The sequence below is a fragment of the Nycticebus coucang genome, chromosome 13, assembly GCF_027406575.1.
Source record: "Nycticebus coucang isolate mNycCou1 chromosome 13, mNycCou1.pri, whole genome shotgun sequence".
Classification (NCBI taxonomy): domain Eukaryota; kingdom Metazoa; phylum Chordata; class Mammalia; order Primates; family Lorisidae; genus Nycticebus; species Nycticebus coucang.
In genome coordinates, this window is record NC_069792.1 from 45,793,673 (window position 1) to 45,812,029 (window position 18,357).

Genomic DNA, 18,357 nt, shown 5'->3' on the forward strand with positions numbered 1-18,357 from the left:
CATAATTCATCATCCAAGAGGATTCATTGCCACCCAAGTCTCCTCTATTGTCAATGCCACACTCCTTAAAAACCTCCTGAATGGGCGAAGGTTCCAGAGCTGCAGCGTGGGGAGGTTGGGCGGTGATCGTGTGCAGGTCAGGTCAGGTGTACGCACAGGCTGCGAGCACTGCGACTTGTGCCATGGAGTCTGCCCTCGGGGTGAGCGCACTCAGCACGGCATTTCCTGCTCCCTCCTTTGCGTGGCTGCAGCTTGGGCCTTCAGCCTGACCCAGCCCCACTATGGCTTCAGCTTTGGAAGAGCTACAGAAAGATCTAGAAGAAGCAAAGGTGTTGCTGGAAAAAGCCACTAGGAAAAGAGTACGTGATGCCCTTACAGCTGAAAAATCCAAGATTGAAACGGAAATCAAGAACAAGATGCAACAGAAATCATAGAGGAAAGCAGAACCTCTTGACAACGAAAGGCCAGCTGCTGTGGTTGCTCCCATTACAACGGGATATACAGTGAAAATCAGTAATTATGGATGGGATCAGTCAGATAAGTTTGTGAAAATCTACATTACTTTATCTGGTGTTCATCAAGTTCAATGTGCAGGTGCATTTCACAGAGAGGTCATTTGATCTTTTGGTTAAGAATCTAAATGGGAAGAGTTACTCAATGATTGTGAACAATCTCTTGAAACTGATCTCTGTGGAAGGCAGTTCAAAAAAAGTTAAGACTGATACAGTTCTTATTTTATGCAGAAAGAAAACAGAAAATACACTATGGGACTACTTAACTCAGGTTGAAAAAGAATGCAAAGAAAAAGACAAGCCCTCCGATTACACTGAAACAGATCCTAGTGAGGGACTGATGAATGTTTTAAAGAAAATTTATGAAGATGGAGATGATGATATGAAGCGAACCATTAATAAAGCTTGAGTGGAATCAAGAGAGAAGCAAGCCAAAGGAGACACAGAATTTAGAGACTTTAAAGTCTTTTGGGGAACTGTGATTTGGATATATTGATGTTTCCAATAAGGGAATGTTGGTGAGGTGCATATATAAATTTGACCGGTAACTATTTACACAACCTCCTTCTAAGTAAGAGCAATGAATTCTCCATTTCCTACTGGAGGATTTGTTGAAATAAAATATGCTTATTAAAAAAAAAAAAAACCTCCTGAATGCAGCCACTCTCCCAAAGGAAGTAGCCATCATCCACTGCAAAGACCACCAAATAAAACAGATCCAATTTCCAAAGGCAACGAAAAGTCTGATACAGAAGCCAAATGCGAAGTTCAATGTCCTCGCATCCACACCCACCCCAAAAGGCCAGTACTTGTCCTTCCATAAATTCTCTCCAGCATACATTCAAAGAGCAAAACAATTACCAGAATCTTCCCACACAGGGAAGATGCTTCCTTCAACAAGAAAAATTTATTCTTCCTTCCTCCCAAGCACAAAATATATTCTCTTCCCTCCACAATAGCCTTCAGATTGGCTTCAAGCCTACTTACATCCTGCTTTCTCCACTCCTTTCTCAACATGACTTTCCCTTTGAAAGCAGATAACTCAGTCTTGCACATGTGTACCCAGGTCTCACCCCAGAGGGCCATAAAAACACCTCCTTTTCCCACACATCAGGCCTGGGGCCAAACTTTCAGACAAGACTGGCAGATTGACTTCACCCACATGCCTCCTGTACAAAAACATAAACTTCTTCTAGTCTGGGTCAATACCATCTCAGGATGGGTCAAAGACTTCCCCACAGCAGGCAAGAAAACCCATGAAGTTTTCTCCACCCTTCTCCACCACATTATTCCTAGATTCAGCCCCCCCAACTCCATTCAGAGCAACAATGGCCCACCTTTCATTAGCCAGATCACCTCCCAAACCTTACAAGCCCTAGGAGTCTAGTGGCGCTTACATGTGCCTTACAGGCCCCAATCATTGGGAATGTAGAACAAATCAACAACATCCTTAAACAACACCTCACAAATTAGTGTTCCAACACAAACAAGATTGGATTACGCTCCTCCCCATCATTTTATTCCACATTCACTCTACTCTTCGCAAACCCCTCTTTTATAACCCTTTTAAAACGATGTATGGCAGAACTATTATTCTTGGCCCTGGACACCCTCCAGATTCCATCATAGGAAACTATTTTTCTATCTTTCAGGAAACCAGGGACAAACTTAGAAAAACAATAACCAGCTCCTACCCTAACCCTAAGCAGAGAAAGTCAGAAACCAATTGGCAGGACAACAAGTTTTTCTCAAATCTCCCTTACCCCACAGGACTTTATCCCCTCACTGGACTGGATCTCACACCATTCTCTACTGCACCCCCACAGCCATTGGCCTCGCCTCTTGGATTCTCCAGTCTGGATCCACCAATCCCAAATAAAGCTGTGTCCTACAGAAAACTTGCAACACTGGAAGGCCCCCACTGGAAATTGCAAGTACTATCCCCCTCCACCTTAAAATTCACCAGGATCCTCAAAGATTCCACTTCCCCATAAATGTGTAACTTTCCTCCCTGATTTTTTCCTTTTCTCCATAACTTTTCTCGAGATTCCTGGATACTCTCACGCATTCAAAGTTGGGATGACCTCTTTGAAGCCTTTAAAGATCTGTGGCTACAAGGCTCCCTCCAAGACTTTCCCCCGAGGAAACCCAACTTTCCTCTTCCTACTCGTTTTCCTTCTAGCTACCCATCCTGTCAATCCTTGACCTTTTCCCCTGCCCATCAACACTGACTGAATGCACAAGTTGTCTTCCTACCCAAATCTTGTTAATCCATGAATACCTTACCAACCTCCATTCCCACATCAACCTTGCCTGATTCTTGCCATAGACCACCTATTTCACTAGCCACACTTATATGTCAGCACACTGTTATGATGTTACCAAATCCACTGAATGTTCTTATGGAGGAAAGAGGTACTGGACTGGCAAAATAATGGGCGCTGGATGCCCCAGAGGTGCAGTCAAGACTACTGTCCACTGGACATATCTCATGCATTTAGGATTATCAGATGAAGGAGGAGTCCAGGACACAGCACATCAGCAAGAGACAGGAAAATTCATTAAAAAACTCCTCTTCCAGTATAACTTGTCCACCTTATAAAGGATTAGACCTCATTGTCCTGCAAGACCTACAACAACACTCCCTTATTCCCTGGCTTTTAAACACCTCCTTCTCAGCTGCCATGAACTCCTCCTGTCTCCTGTTCCCCTCAGGATGCTGGTGTGCATTCCACCAACATCTTTTCAATTCCATACCCATACCCAACACATATAACTCTTCCATTCTGGCCATCTTTATACCAACATCTTTTCAGTTCCATACCCATACTCAACACATATAACTCTTGCATTCTTGCAGAAAATAACACTGCTCTGTTCAGCCCCATGACCACAGACTTCCCACTCCTAACTTCTCCCAATTCAACCTTCTTCAATTTCACTGGTACAGGAGACTTTGTAGGCTTTGTAAAACCTGATCTCTATTCCCTCAACTCAACTGTTCCCTTATCTGACTTCTCCTCTGCTATTCCGGGAATATTTTTCCTCTGTAGTTGCTCTATCAGTGCCTGCACCCTTTGCACTTGAGTTTTCCTCACCCCCTCAAGTCTCTTGCACAAATGACTCTTCCCTAACTTAGGCAATGATGCATTCCTCTACTTCCAGACAAAAAAGAGGTGTCTTCCTGCCTGTATTTCTTGTAACAGGCAAAGTGGCTGGACTTGGCATGGGCATTGCAGGCATTAGTACATCAACCTATTTCTACCATCAACTCTCTCTAGAACTTAACAAAGATATGGAAAGAGTAGTGGACTCTTTAGTCACCTACAATGCCAGATTAATTCTTTAGCTGCAGTAGTCCTCCAAAATCTCCAACCTTAGATTTATTTACAGCAGAGAAAGGAGGCACATGCATGTTTTTAGGAGAAGAATGTTGTTTCTTTGTTAACAAGTCAGGAATAATCATGGGCAAAGTAAAAAGCCCTAAGAACAAGTCAAACAAACAAATCTTCAATCAGCTAACCCCTGGTTCTTATTCGATTCCTGGCCACCTTGCTTACTTCATTTTTCAGGGCCACTAATTATGATCTTTCTCATTCTCAGGGTTGGACCAGTAGTCCTCTGCCTCATCCCCCAATTTATTGACTAGGTAGTCACCCAAAAAAAACCACTCATATCTTGCCCTAAGCAGATATTAACCAGTTCAGACTGAAGATCCAAGAGTGTTCCTATAAACACCACTCCCTTCTCCTTCCCTTTTTTGTCCCGTATAGGCAGCCCACATCAACCCTCACCATGCAGGAAGCAGTCAAAGTAATACCATGCCCATCACTCCACTTCCTTATAATAGACTAAAAAGACCAGGATGGGCCAAATGTAGGGACCCGCCTGAATAGAACCAAGGGCCAGGGCACAAGTCCTGCCCAGGAAGGAATGAGTATGCCAATTCCCACCTCCCAAACCCTTATAGTCCCACGCCAACTTAATTCACATGCTGACTTTTTCCAAACTCAGCCTGCTGGCACCTGAGGGAATAAAAGCCACATTGCCAACACAGAAACTTCACTTCCTTTTGTTCATGTCTCAGAATAACTTTTTATTTGGGGTCCCAAACTTGTCAAGAGGGTACAAATATATATATATATATATATATTTTTTTTTTTTTTGGCCGGGTCTGGCTTTGAACCCACCACCTCCAGCATATGGGACTGGCACCCTACTCCTTGAGCCACAGGCGCCGCCCAAGGGTACAAATATTTTTATTGCATGGATACCTTTTATTAATATAATACTTAATTACGGGTTTTCAGTTAGTTGAAGTAGTATTTAAAAGTGGTTGTTAATTCTTTGACACTCCTCAAAGATGGAGTCTATATCCCTTTATCCTTGAAGCTCAGCAGAATTATGACTTGTGTATAACCAACAAAATTCAGCAAAAGTGAATGTAAGGATGGCCAGTCTTTATGGTAAAATGATAGAGAATTACTAACTCATAGTTTTTCAGAAAGGGCAAAAATCAATCTCTTTCCACCTGCTTTTTTTCTCTGTCTAGCAGACTTATTAACAACCCCTGCTCCAGTTGCCTTTTCCCAAACCACTGAGGAGTCCAGCAGAAAAAAAGGAAATGTAAATTTCCTTTACAATCACTAGACATCCTGACTACATCTGTCTTTTATAATTTGTTCCTATAGCTTCCAGACAAATAATAGGGGTGTGAACATCAGGCCTCAGGATCAGAAACACCTGTAAAACGTATGCTTTCAACCTTGCCAGAGGAAAATAGATACAACCTTCTAATCCACAATACCTTGTGAATTTGGCTACAATTACTTTTTTTTTTTCCTCCTTAAATTTAGCAACTGCTTGAGCTCAGCTGTGGGCTTGCTTCCTTTCTTTCTTTGGTATGCTAAGCCATCCCCTGCTCTTTCTTCTCTGTCTCTTTCCCCACTCTTTTCCCTTTTATCATTCCTCCTCCCCTTCTGCAAAATAAATAAATTTATGCTTTTATATCCTAATCTTGGCCTAGAGAAATTCTTTCCTGGTCCCACACATGGCACCTCTGAGCTGTCCACCCTAACATGACTGTGTGATTTCCAAAACTGGGTCAACAGGAACAACCTTGTGTCAGCATTATTTGCCTGAACACTTACTTTTGGAGCCCTGAGTTAGCCACCAAGTATACCAACTACTTTAGAGCCACCATTCTGCAAGGATGCCACATGGACAGACGCTCTTATAGGAAGCCCTAGTCTTTAAATCCTTTCAGCTCCTGAGCTAAACATGCAAGTGAACAAAACTTCAGCCCTCAGCAATTGAGCCCCACTTGGCCTATAAGTCTTGTCAGCAAATGCCAGACATCATAGAGCAGAGACAGCTGTTCCATTGTGACTTGTCCACATTCCTGATCTACACAATGTGTTAGCAAAAGAAAAAAGTTGTTTTAAGATGTTAAATTTTAAGGGGATTTGTTTTATAGAAATAATATCCATAAGACTAGGGAAAGCTATTTCTCTGATTTAGGGATACGTGAAAAGAGGTAAGTTTCTCAAAATAAAAATGATGACACATGGTAATGATAGAAATTGTATCCAAGAGGATTGCCTCAATAAAACAACAATATTTTACATTTACATTATGTCTTTACCATGGTATTCAGGACCCATTACCAACTTAACTAACTCCCTAACGGCAAAATACACAGAAATACCATTGTGTGTGCAAGTGTACTGACATTCACAAGAAAGATAGTTCAAATAATAAGAAATAAAAACCTAAAATCTTCAGAAAACACTGAACTTTGAAAAAACATTTGAGCTTTTAGTTAAGCATAATGTATTTCTTTCCAAGATAAATAAAACTTATCCTTATCTTACCTCCTCCTATTATAAAAAACAGCAGCATTGCTGCGATCATGACCATCTGTATTCAACTTGTCAAATTCTGAAGATACGATTAAACAAATGCCATAGATTTCTATATCGTGACATCCATTTCTTTTATTTTCTACTTCTAATAATGCTTGATTTCATCTAATTCTTTTTGAGATCACAGATTGACAGAGCCAGTGTCATGAAAATTTGATCACTTCGATTCTTACAACTTAGCTCAACTATCATGACCATAATTTATTGCTTCAACCAATTTCATCTTTCCTATTAAAAAGCTAAGGCATATTGTCTAAATATCTTATTCTCTGAAATATTTCCCCATGCTTCTTATTTTTATAACAGCTACATTTCTACAGCATGTTACACAATACTTTGTGTATTTTGCTCTATAATCATCCCCCTCTTCAGCATGATTTGTCCAATGAGATAAGATATAGATGAGGCATTGAAAACAAAAGTGTCATGGAAATCAGACTCAGTGACTATCAGCCAAACGCATCCCCTTAACACTTTCTGTGAAACAAAATTGAAAATTATTAACTTTTCCTCAAGTCCTAACATTGCCCTCCTCAAAACAACCCACTTATGTCATTCCAAGGGCTTGGTTTACTGTCAAATACAGGCAGTGTACATCCATTCCGCAGCCTGAATTGTTCAGCTGATTGTCAAAATTCACTCAATCCAGTGTTTTATTGGATATACCAGTTCTAAAACTGTGACACTTATCTGCACAAGCTTTTCAATAAAAAATTGAAATTAGGTTAGCTGCTTTGGGCTAACCATAAAAAGGTATACATTTTCAAAATATAACCATAGATTTTAATGTGATTAGATAATGGTAAAAAGAAATTAAAAATCAGCCTGGTAAATGTATTTCTGTTAGCTACAACAGAAATATTACAAAAAAAATTTTTTTTTTTCATTTTTAACGAGAGCATCTTATAGGTTTATGAATGACACATGAATTTTGCCAATTCATGACACATGAATTTTGCCAAAATTAGTCACTATTGCCAATAGTGACCAATTTTGCCAGGTCACTATTTAAAGGTTGTAGATTCCATAGCAATGGTAGACCTTTACATTATTTACGCTTATGTACTAATATATTTTAATCAATGTTTGGTCACTACTTTTTGTGTTTTCTTATACACTTTGAATCTTTCCAATGTATTTAAATTATTTATTTATTTATTTTTATCGTTAAATCATAGCCGTGTACATTAGTGCAATCAAGGGGTACAATGTGCTGGTTTCATATACAATCTGAAATATTCTCATCAAACTGTTCAACATAGCCTTCATGGCATTTTCTTAGTTATTGTATTCAGACATTTGTATTCTGCCTTTAGTAAGTTTCGCCTGTACCCATTCTAAGATGCACCGTAGGTGTGACCCCACCCACTACCCTCCCTGCACCTTCATATCCCCCCTCCCTGGCCCTTTCTCCATATTCTTGTGCTATAGTTGGGTTATAGCCTTCATGTGAAAGCTATAAATTACCTTCATAGTAGGGCTGAGTATACTGGATACTTTTTCTTCCATTACTGAGATACTTTATTAAGAAGAATATGTTCCAGCTTCATCCATGTAAAACTGAAAGAGGTAAAGTCTCCATTTTTCTTTAAGGCTGCATAATATTCCATGGTATACATGTACCACAATTTGCTAGTCCATTTGTGGGCACTTGGGCTCCTTCCATGACTTAGCAATTATGAATTGGTCTGCAATAAACATTCTGGCACAGATGTCTTTGTTATATTGTGATTTTTGGTCTTCTGGGTATAAACCTAGTAAAGGAATTACAGGATCAAATGGCAGGTCTATTTTTAGGTCTCTAAGTATTCTCCAACATCCTTCCAGAGGGAACATATTAAGTGTGCATTCCCACCAGCAGTGTAGAAGTGTGCCCTTTTCTCCGCATCCACACCAACATCTCTGGTTTGGGGATTTTTGTTATGTGGGCTACTCTTACTGGGGTTAGGTGATATCTCACAGTAGTTTTGATTTGCATTTCTCTGATGATTAAGGATGATGAGATTTTTTTCATGTGTTTGTAGATTGTGTGTCTGTCTTCTTTAGAGAAGTTTCTCTTCAAGTCCTTTACCCACCCTGAGATGGGATCACTTGTTCTTTTTGTGCTAATATGCTTGAGTTCTCTGTGGATTCTGGTTATTAGACCTTTATCGGAGATATAACCTGAAAATATTTTCTCCCAGTCTGAGGGCTGAATGCTTGCTTTACTTACTATGTTCTTGGCTGTGCAGAAGATTTTTAGTTTGATCGGGTCCCAGTAGTGTGTTTTTGATACTGCTTCAATTGCCTGGGGAATCCTCCTCATAAAATATTCACCCAGGCAGATTCCTTCAAGAGTTTTCCCTCCACTTTCTTCAAGTATTTTTATAGTTTCATGTCTTAAGTTTAAATCTTTTATCCAGTCAGAGTCTATCTTAGTTAATGGTGAAAGCTGTGGGTATAGTTTCAGTCTTTTACAGATCACCAGCCAGTTCACCCAGCACCATTTGTTAAATAGGGAATCTTTTCCCCACTGAATGTTTTAAATTGTCTTGTTGAAGATCAAATAATGGTCTCTTGGCTCTCTATTCTGCTCTAGACATCTACTTCTCTCTTTTTGTGCCAGTACCATGCTGTTTTGATCACTATCGATTTACAGTACAGTCTCATGTCTGGTAGCATGATTCCTCCTGCTTTGTTTTTATTGCTGAGTAATGTGTTGGCTATACGAGGTTGTTTCTGATTCCATATAAAACGAAGTATTATTTTTTTTCAAGATATTTAAAATATGACAATGGAGCTTTAATAGGAATTGCATTAAAATTATTTATTGCTTTGGGTAGTATAGAAATTTTAACGATGTTGATTCTTCCCAGCCATGAGCATGGTATGTTTTTCCATTTGTTAACATCTTTAGGTATTTCTTTTCTTAAAGTTTCATAGTTCTCTTTGTAGAGATCTTTCACATCCTTTGTTAGGTATACTCCCAAATATTTCATCTTATTTGGCACTACTGTGAAAGGAATAGAGTCCTTGACTGTTTTTTTTCAGCTTGGTTATTATTGGTATATATAGGGCTACAGATTTATGGGTATTGATTTCGTAGTCTGAGACATTGCTGTATTCCTTGATCCCTTCTAAAAGTTTTGTAGTAGAATCCCTAGTGTTTTCCAAATATACGATCATGTCATCTGCGAAGAGTGAAAGTTTGATTTCTTCTGACCCTACATGGATACCCTTGATCACCTTTTCTTCCCTAATTGCAATGGCTAAAACTACCGTTACAATGTTAAAGAGCAATGGAGACAATGAGCAACCTTGCCTGGTTCCTGATCTAAGTAGAAATGATTTCAATTTAACTCCATTTAATACAATATTGGCTGTGGGTTTGCTGTAGATGGCCTCTATTAGTTGAAGAAATGTCCCTTCTATACCAAGTTTCTTAAGTGTTCTGATCATGAAGGGATGCTGGATATTATCAAAAGCTTTTCCTGCATTAATTGAAAGAATCATATAGTCTTTATTTTTTAGTTTGTTTATGTGCTGAATTACATTTATAGACTTACATATATCGAACCAGCCTTGAGACCCTGGGATAAATCCCACTTGGTCATGGTGTATAATTTTTTTGATGTGTTGTTGGATTCTGTTCATTAGGATCTTATTGAGTATTTTAGCATCAATATTCATTAGTGATATTGGTCTATAATTTTCTTTTCTTGTTGGGTCTTTCCCTGGTTTGGGGATCAATGTGATGTTTGCTTCGTAGAATGTGTTGGGTAATATTCCTTCTTTTTCTATATTTTGGAAGAGGTTTAGTAATATAGGTACTAGTTTTATTTTAAAGGTTTAGTAGAATTCTGACATAAAGCCATCTGGTCCTGGGCTTTTCCTTTTAGGGAGATTTTGTATAGTTGATGCTATTTCAGAACTTGATATAGGCCTGTTCAACATTTCCACTTCATTCTGGCTAAGTCTTGGTAGGTGGCGTACTTCCAGGTGTTGGTCAATTTCTTCCAGATTTTCATATTTCTGAGAATAGAGTTTCTTGCAGTATTCATTAAGGAATTTTTGAATTTCTGAGGGGTCTGTTGTTATTTCATCATTACCATTTCTGATTGATGAAATTAGAAATTTCACTCTTTTTTTCCTGGTTAGGTTGGCCAATGGTTTATCTATTTTATTAATCTTTTCAAAAAACCAACTTTTGGATTTATTGATTTGTTGTATAATTCTTTTGTTTTCAATTTCATTTAATTCTGCTCTGATTTTGGTCATTTCTTTTCTTCTGCTGGGTTTGGGGTTAGAATGTTCTTCCTTCTCCAGTTGCTTGAGATGTTCCATTAAGTTATTAACTTCCTCTCTTTCCCTTTTCTTGAGGAAGGCTTGCAGTGCTATAAATTTCCCTCCTAGGACTGCCTTTGCAGTATCCCAGAGATTCTGATAATTCGTGTCTTCATTGTTGTTTTGTTCCAAAAATTTGGTGATTTCCTTCTTAATCTCATCTATAATCCATCTATCCTTCAGCATAAGGTTGTTTAGCTTCCATGTTTTTGTATGGGTATGCAGATTCCTGTTGTTATTGAGTTCAACTTTTGTTCTATGATGGTCTGAGAAGATGCAAGGAATAATTTCTATTTTTTTAAATTTGCTGAGGTTAGATTTGTGGCATAGGAGTATGTTCTGTGGGCTGATGAGAAGAATGTGTATTCAGTTTTGTTGGGATGAAATGTTCTATAGATGTCTATTCAGTCCCGATGTTGAATGGTTAAATTTAAATCTAAAATTTCTTTGCTTAACTTCTTTTTTGAGGATCTATGCAGCACTGCTAAAGGGGTGTTAAAAATCTCCAACTACTATGGAACTGGAGGAAATCAGTTGCTCATGTCTGTTAGAGTTTCTCTTATAAATTGAGGTGCCTTCTGGTTGGGTGCATAAATACTAATAATTGAAATCTAATCATATTGAGTATTACCTTTAACAAATATGAAGTGTCCATCCTTATCCTTCCTTATTTTGGTTGGTTTAAAGCCTATTAAGTTTGTGAATAGGATTATAATGCCTGCTTTTTTTTTTATTATTGTTGGGGATTCATTGAGGGTACAATAAGCCAGGTTACACTGATTGCAATTGTTAGGTAAAGTCCCTCTTGCAATCATGTCTTGACCCCATAAAGTGTGACACACACCAAGGCCCCACCCACCTCCCTGCGTTCCTCTTTCTGTCCCCCCCATAACCATAATTGTCATTAATTGTCCTCATATCAAAATTGAGTACATAGGATTCATGCTTCTCCATTCTTGTGATTCTTTACTAAGAATAATGTCTTCCATGTCCATCCAGGTTAATACGAAGGATGTAAAGTCTCCATTTTTTTTAATGGCTGAATAGTATTCCATGGTATACATATACCACAGCTTGTTAATCCATTCTTGGGTTGGTGGGCATTTAGGCTGTTTCCACATTTTGGCGATTGTAAATTGAGCTGCAATAAACAGTCTAGTACAAGTGTCCTTATGATAAAAGGATTTCTTTCCTTCTGGGTAGATGCCCAGTAATGGGATTGCAGGATCAAATGGGAGGTCTAGCTTGAGTGCTTTGAGGTTTCTCCATACTTCCTTCCAGAAAGGTTGTACTAGTTTGCAATCCCACCAGCAGTGTAAAAGTGTTCCCTTCTCTCCACATCCACGCCAGCATCTGCAGTTTTGAGATTTTGTGATGTGGGCCATTCTCACTGGGGTTAGATGATATCTCAGGGTTGTTTTGATTTGCATTTCTCTAATATATAGAGATGATGAACATTTTTTCATGTGTTTGTTAGCCATTTGTCTGTCGTCTTTAGAGAAAGTTCTATTCATGTCTCTTGCCCATTGATATAAGGGATTGTTGGCTTTTTTCATGTGGATTAATTTGAGTTCTCTATAGCTCCTAGTTATCAAGCTTTTGTCTGATTGAAAACATGCAAATATCCTTTCCCATTGTGTAGGTTGTCTCTTTGCTTTGGTTATTGTCTCCTTAGCTGTACAGAAGCTTTTCAGTTTAATGAAGTCCCATTTGTTTATTTTTGTTGTTCTTGCAATTGCCATGGCAATCTTCTTCATGAAGTCTTTCCCCAGGTCAATATCTTCCAGTGTTTTTCCTATGCTTTCTTTGAGGATTTTTATTGTTTCATGCCTTAAGTTTAAGTCCTTTATCCATCTTGAATCAATTTTTGTGAGTGGGGAAAGGTGTGGGTCCAGTTTCAGTCTTTTACATGTAGACATCCAGTTCTCCCAACACCATTTATTGAATAGGGAGTCTTTCCCCCAAGGTATGTTCTTGTTTGGTTTATCGAGGATTAGGTGGTTGTAAAATGTTAGTTTCATTTCTTGGTTTTCAATTCGATTCCAAGTGTCTATGTCTCTGTTTTTGTGCCAGTACCATGCTGTCTTGAGCACTATGGCTTTGTAGTATAGACTAAAATCTGGTATGCTGATGCCCCCAGCTTTATTTTTGTTACAGAGAACTGCCTTAGCTATACGGGGTTTTTTCCGGTTCCATACAAAACGCAGAATCATTTTTTCCAAATCTTGAAAGAACAATGTTGGTATTTTGATAGGAATGGCATTGAATAGGTAGATTGCTTTGGGAAGTATAGACATTTTAACAATGTTGATTCTTCCCATCCATGAGCATGATATGTTCTTCCATTTGTTAATATCCTCTGCTATTTCTTTTCTGAGGATTTCATAGTTTTCTTTATAGATGTCCTTCACCTCCTTCGTTAGGTATATTCCTAGGTATTTGATTTTCTTTGAGACTATGGTGAAGGGAGTTGTGTCCTTAATTAGCTTCTCATCTTGACTGTTATTGGTGTACACAAAGGCTACTGACTTGTGGACATTGATTTTATATCCTGAAACATTACTGTATTTTTTGATGACTTCTAGGAGTCTTGTGGTTGAGTCTTTGGGGTTCTCTAAGTATAAGATCATGTCGTCAGCAAAGAGGGAGAGTTTGACCTCCTCTGCTCCCATTTGGATTCCCTTTATTTCCTTGTCTTGCCTAATTGTATTGGCTAGAACTTCCAGCACTATGTGGAATAGTAAAGGTGACAAAGGGCAACCTTGTCTTGTTCCAGTTCTAAGAGGAAAAGCTTTCAGTTTTACTCCATTCAGTAAAATATTGGCTGTGGGTTTGTCATAGATAGCTTCAATCAGTTTTAGAAATGTGCCACCTATGCCTATACTCTTGAGTGTTCTAATTAGAAAAGGATGCTGGATTTTATCAAATGCTTTTTCTGCATCTATTGAGAAGATCATGTGATCTTTATTTTTGCCTCTGTTAATATGGTGGTTAACGTTTATAGACTTGCGTATGTTAAACCAGCCTTGCATCCCTGGGATGAAGCCTACTTGATCGTGATGAATGACTTTTTTGATGATAAGCTGTAATCTATTGGTCAAGGGAAAAATACAACAAGAAGACATTTCAATTCTAAATATCTATGCACCCAATTTAAATGCTCCCAGATTCTTGAAACAGACCTTACTCAGTCTGAGCAATATGATATCTGATAATACCATAATAATAGGGGACCTTAACACTCCTCTTACAGAGCTGGACAGATCCTCTAAACAGAAATTAAACAAGGATATAAGAGATTTAAATGAGACCCTAGAACAACTGTGCTTCATAGACGCATATAGAACACTCCATCCCAAAGATAAAGAATATACATTCTTCTCATCACCCCATGGAACATTCTCCAAAATTGATCATATCCTGGGACACAAAACAAATATCAACAGAATCAAAAGAATTGAAATTTTACCTTGTATCTTCTCAGACCATAAGGCACTAAAGGTGGAACTCAATTCTAACAAAAATGCTCGACCCCACCCAAAGGCATGGAAACTAAACAATCTTCTGTTGAATAACAGATGGGTGAAGGAAGAAATAAAACAGGAAATCATTAACTTCCTTGAGCATAACAACAATGAAGACACAAGCCACCAAAACCTGTGGGATACTGCAAAAGCAGTTTTGAGAGGAAAATTCATCGCTTTAAATGCCTACATTCGAAAAACAGAAAGAGAGCACATCAACAATCTCACAAGAGATCTTATGGAATTGGAAAAAGAAGAACAATCTAAGCCTAAACTCAGTAGAAGAAAAGAAATATCCAAAATCAAATCAGAGATCAATGAAATTGAAAACAAAAGAATCATTCAGAAAATTAATGAAACAAGGAGTTGGTTTTTTTGAAAAAATAAATAAAATAGATAAACCATTGGCCAGACTAACTAGAAATAGAAAAGTAAAATGTCTAGTAACCTCAATCAGAAACGATAAAGGGGAAATAACAACTGATCCCACAGAGATACAAGAGATCATCTCTGAATACTACCAGAAACTCTATGCCCAGAAATTTGACAATGTGAAAGAAATGGATCAATATTTGGAATCACACCCTCTCCCTAGACTCAGCCAGGAAGAAATAGAGCTCCTGAACAGACCAATTTCAAGCACTGAGATCAAAGAAACAATAAAAAAGCTTCCAACTAAAAAATGCCCTGGTCCAGATGGCTTCACTCCAGAATTCTACCAAACCTTCAAGGAAGAGCTTATTCCTGTACTGCAGAAATTATTCCAAAAAATTGAGGAAGAAGGAATCTTCCCCAACACATTCTATGAAGCAAACATCACCCTGATACCAAAACCAGGAAAAGACCCAAACAAAAAGGAGAATTTCAGACCAATCCCACTCATGAACATAGACGCAAAAATTCTCAACAAAATCCTAGCCAATAATGCCTGCTTTTTTCTGCTTTCCATTCGCCTGGAATATAGATGACCATCCCTTCACCTTGAGTCTATATTTGTCTTTCAATGTAAGATGCGATTCTTGTATGTAGCAGATATTTGGCTTGAGTTTTTGTATCCAGTCAGCCAACCTGTGCCTCATTAGAGGACAGTTTAAACCATTCACATTAATTGAGAATATTGATAAGCCTTTAGAGAATCCGGTGGACATTTTTAATCCTTTTGCGACTGTGGAATTTGGAATTTGATCAAAATTTTCTGGATGGGTTACCTTTCGTGGTGGAGGGTTATGCTCGTCTTTATGGAGAATAGGTCTGAGATTATCCTGGAGATCTGTTTTACTTATGGCAAATTTCTTCAGCATGTGAATGTCATTAAAGTATTTAATTTCTCCGTCATAAATGAAACTCAGTTTAACTGGGTACAGGATCCTGGGTTGAAAGTTATTTTGTTTTAGGAGATTAAAAGTCGATGACCATCCTCTTCTAGCTTGAAAGGTTTCAGCAGAGAGATCTGCAGTTATTCTAATATTCTTCCCCTTGTAGGTGATGGTTTTCTTTCATCTGGCTGCTTTCAGAATTTTCTCCTTCATATTAACTTTAGTGAAATTGATTTTGATGTGTCTGGGGATGTCTTATTTGGGTTGAGTCATGCTGGAGTTCTGAAACTGTCTGCTTTCTAAATTTCAGAATCTCTTGGCATGTCTGGAAAGTTCTCCTTCATAATTTCATGGAGAAGACACTCTGCCTTGTGAGGCCACTTCGTCACTTTCAGGGATCCAAAAGATTGGTTTTCTTTGACTTATCCCAGAGCTCTCTGAGAGAGTGATCTGTTTATACCCTCCATTTTTCTTCCTCTTTGTGAGTTTGAGAGTTCGAAAACTTTGTCTTCAATGTCAGAAATCCTTTCTTATGCTTGCTCCATTCTGTTACTGAGCGATTCTACTGTGTTTCTCAGATCTTTGAGGGCTGCAACTTCTTGTCTCAATGTGTCAAAATCTTTGATCGTTTGGTCTTTGAATTTGTTGAATTCTTGTGATATCTTTTGGGTTACTGCTTGGAATACTAATTCGACCTTATTTGCTATCCAGATTCTGAATTCAATTTCTGACATCTCAGTTATTTGTTTGTGCATGGGATCTTGTGCTGTGTCTGCCCCATTGATCCTTGGGGGAGTTGATCTACTCTGATCATTCATATTGCCAGAGTTTTTCTGTTGATTTCACCTCACGATTGTTTTTTACCATTGTCTCTGGCCGTCCTCAGAGTTGGGGAGGTGTGTCTCCAAGATTAGACCCCAGCAGGATCACTCTATTGTTGCTGGATCTTTGTAGGAAGTGACCCTGTGTAGCTCCTCTGAGCTGCCCCAGCCAGGGAGTTCTGGTTATGGAAGCAGCTCTAGAGTGTGACACACCCATATCCAGCAACAGGGCGGGTAGTGATGCATATGGTTCTGGGAGTGCCTGGCACCCAGTGACTTTGGCACAGAGAGCCCAACACTCCAGCAGTCTCTGGCCAGGAGAAGGGCTCTGTATAGAGGCAGGGAGGGCTCCAGAGGGCACGCGGCTACCAGAGTCCCTGGCCAGATGAGCAGGCATGTGTGAGGGAGGTAGGGTACAGGAGAGAGGCCATGGGGTTGCACCACTCCCAAAGTTCCTGGTCAGGGCATGCAGAGGCCTGGCTGAGGTCTGGGCGGGCACCGATCATGGTCGCAGCACAGTTCTTACAGAGGTCTGGGCAGGCACCAATCTCGGTCCAGGTGCAGCTCTTACAGAGGTCTGGGAGGGCTGCGGTGTAGTTCTTATGGAGGTCCCAGCAGTGCAGCTCTTACCGAGGTCCAGGAAGGCACGGATGGATATATTTTCTTTTATTACTTTGTATACATCTGGCGGTGGCAGCTGTAGGCCTTGGGCTCATCTGTGCGCGTCCCTTAGATATCTCCTGGGATTTTTGGACTGATCTTCAGTGTTCTTATGTTCCAATTTTATTTCTACGAAGGCCAAGTTCTTCAAAGTTTGTCGCATCACATCTCTGTAGAGATTCTTCCGGGAAGAATTCAATAAAACCCACTTCTTTCGGGTGAAGTTCACAGTCACTTCCTCAAAGGTTACTGAGTCAAAGGGCGGTGCCTGTGGCTCAAAGGAGTATAGTGCCAGCCCCCTATGGCGGAGGTGGCGCATTCAAACCCAGCCCCAGCCAAAATCATTTCTCGGCTTCTGGGGTGTCCTTAGGTCTTCCTAGGACTTTTGCAGCCAGCCAGGTCACAGCTTGATGGAGTCTGCAGCTAAGATACTGGTGGCCTCTCAGAGCAGTGCAAACCCCTCCCTGAAGTGGTGTTTTCTCTCTGTCAGCTCCTCAATCAGGAGAAAGTACCACTCCTGGTAGCTTTACCCTCAGCTTTCCAAATCTCATATTTAAATTTTTTTACCTTCTTCATGTATCAGGAATAACTTTTAAAACACTTCCTCAAACAAATTAATGTGTTACAAATACAATTTAGATGGAATTGGTTCTCTTTAAGTTAAATGGGATTTGTATCCCATCATTTGTATTTAAATGTATCCAAAATATCAAATACTTTGTACATTGTAATGTTACTCTTGGCATGGCACTTGTTGAATTTAGAAAACTTAACAAAGTCTACTGTTATAGTTCATAAGTTGATACTTTCATAAAGCAAACCACTAAGCAATTAGGTTTGAACAAGCATTTGGAAGATTATTCAATTTTCTAATAGATTTGCTGCAATGACTGTAGTAGTCAATACTCTTGAGATCTGAGTGCTGTGTAATGGAAACATGTGTTTATTAAGTTTCTGTTGAGTGTCTTTCAGGGCTTTATGAAGAAGGGTGTGCTGCTTTAATTGAGACACTGCCTAAAACAACACAATAACATTTTCTTATAATAAATGCCCTGGCCGCCAAATACAATTAAAGAATTTCCAGGTTCTGCCAAAAAAAAAAAAAAAAATCAGAAACCTAATACTAATAAGTAAGGGCATAATAAGAAAATTAAAATGGTAGTCACTGTTAATGAATACTGGATTTATGAATTTGCCCAGATATCTTTCTCAATCCTTAATCTACCTACCTCCATTTACAAGGTTACCACATTTTTATTCATGCAACCTGTTTTCAT

General features: G+C 39.0%; 1 pseudogene across 1 annotated transcript; it reads left to right on the forward strand.

Annotated features, from left to right (window-relative positions):
* The first annotated feature begins 269 nt into the window (after positions 1-269).
* Positions 270-1,147, forward strand: LOC128563744 (calcyclin-binding protein-like; annotated as a pseudogene). Its single transcript, XR_008373873.1, has one exon. The product of XR_008373873.1 is annotated as a calcyclin-binding protein-like (transcript).
* Positions 1,148-18,357: the final 17,210 nt, after the last annotated feature.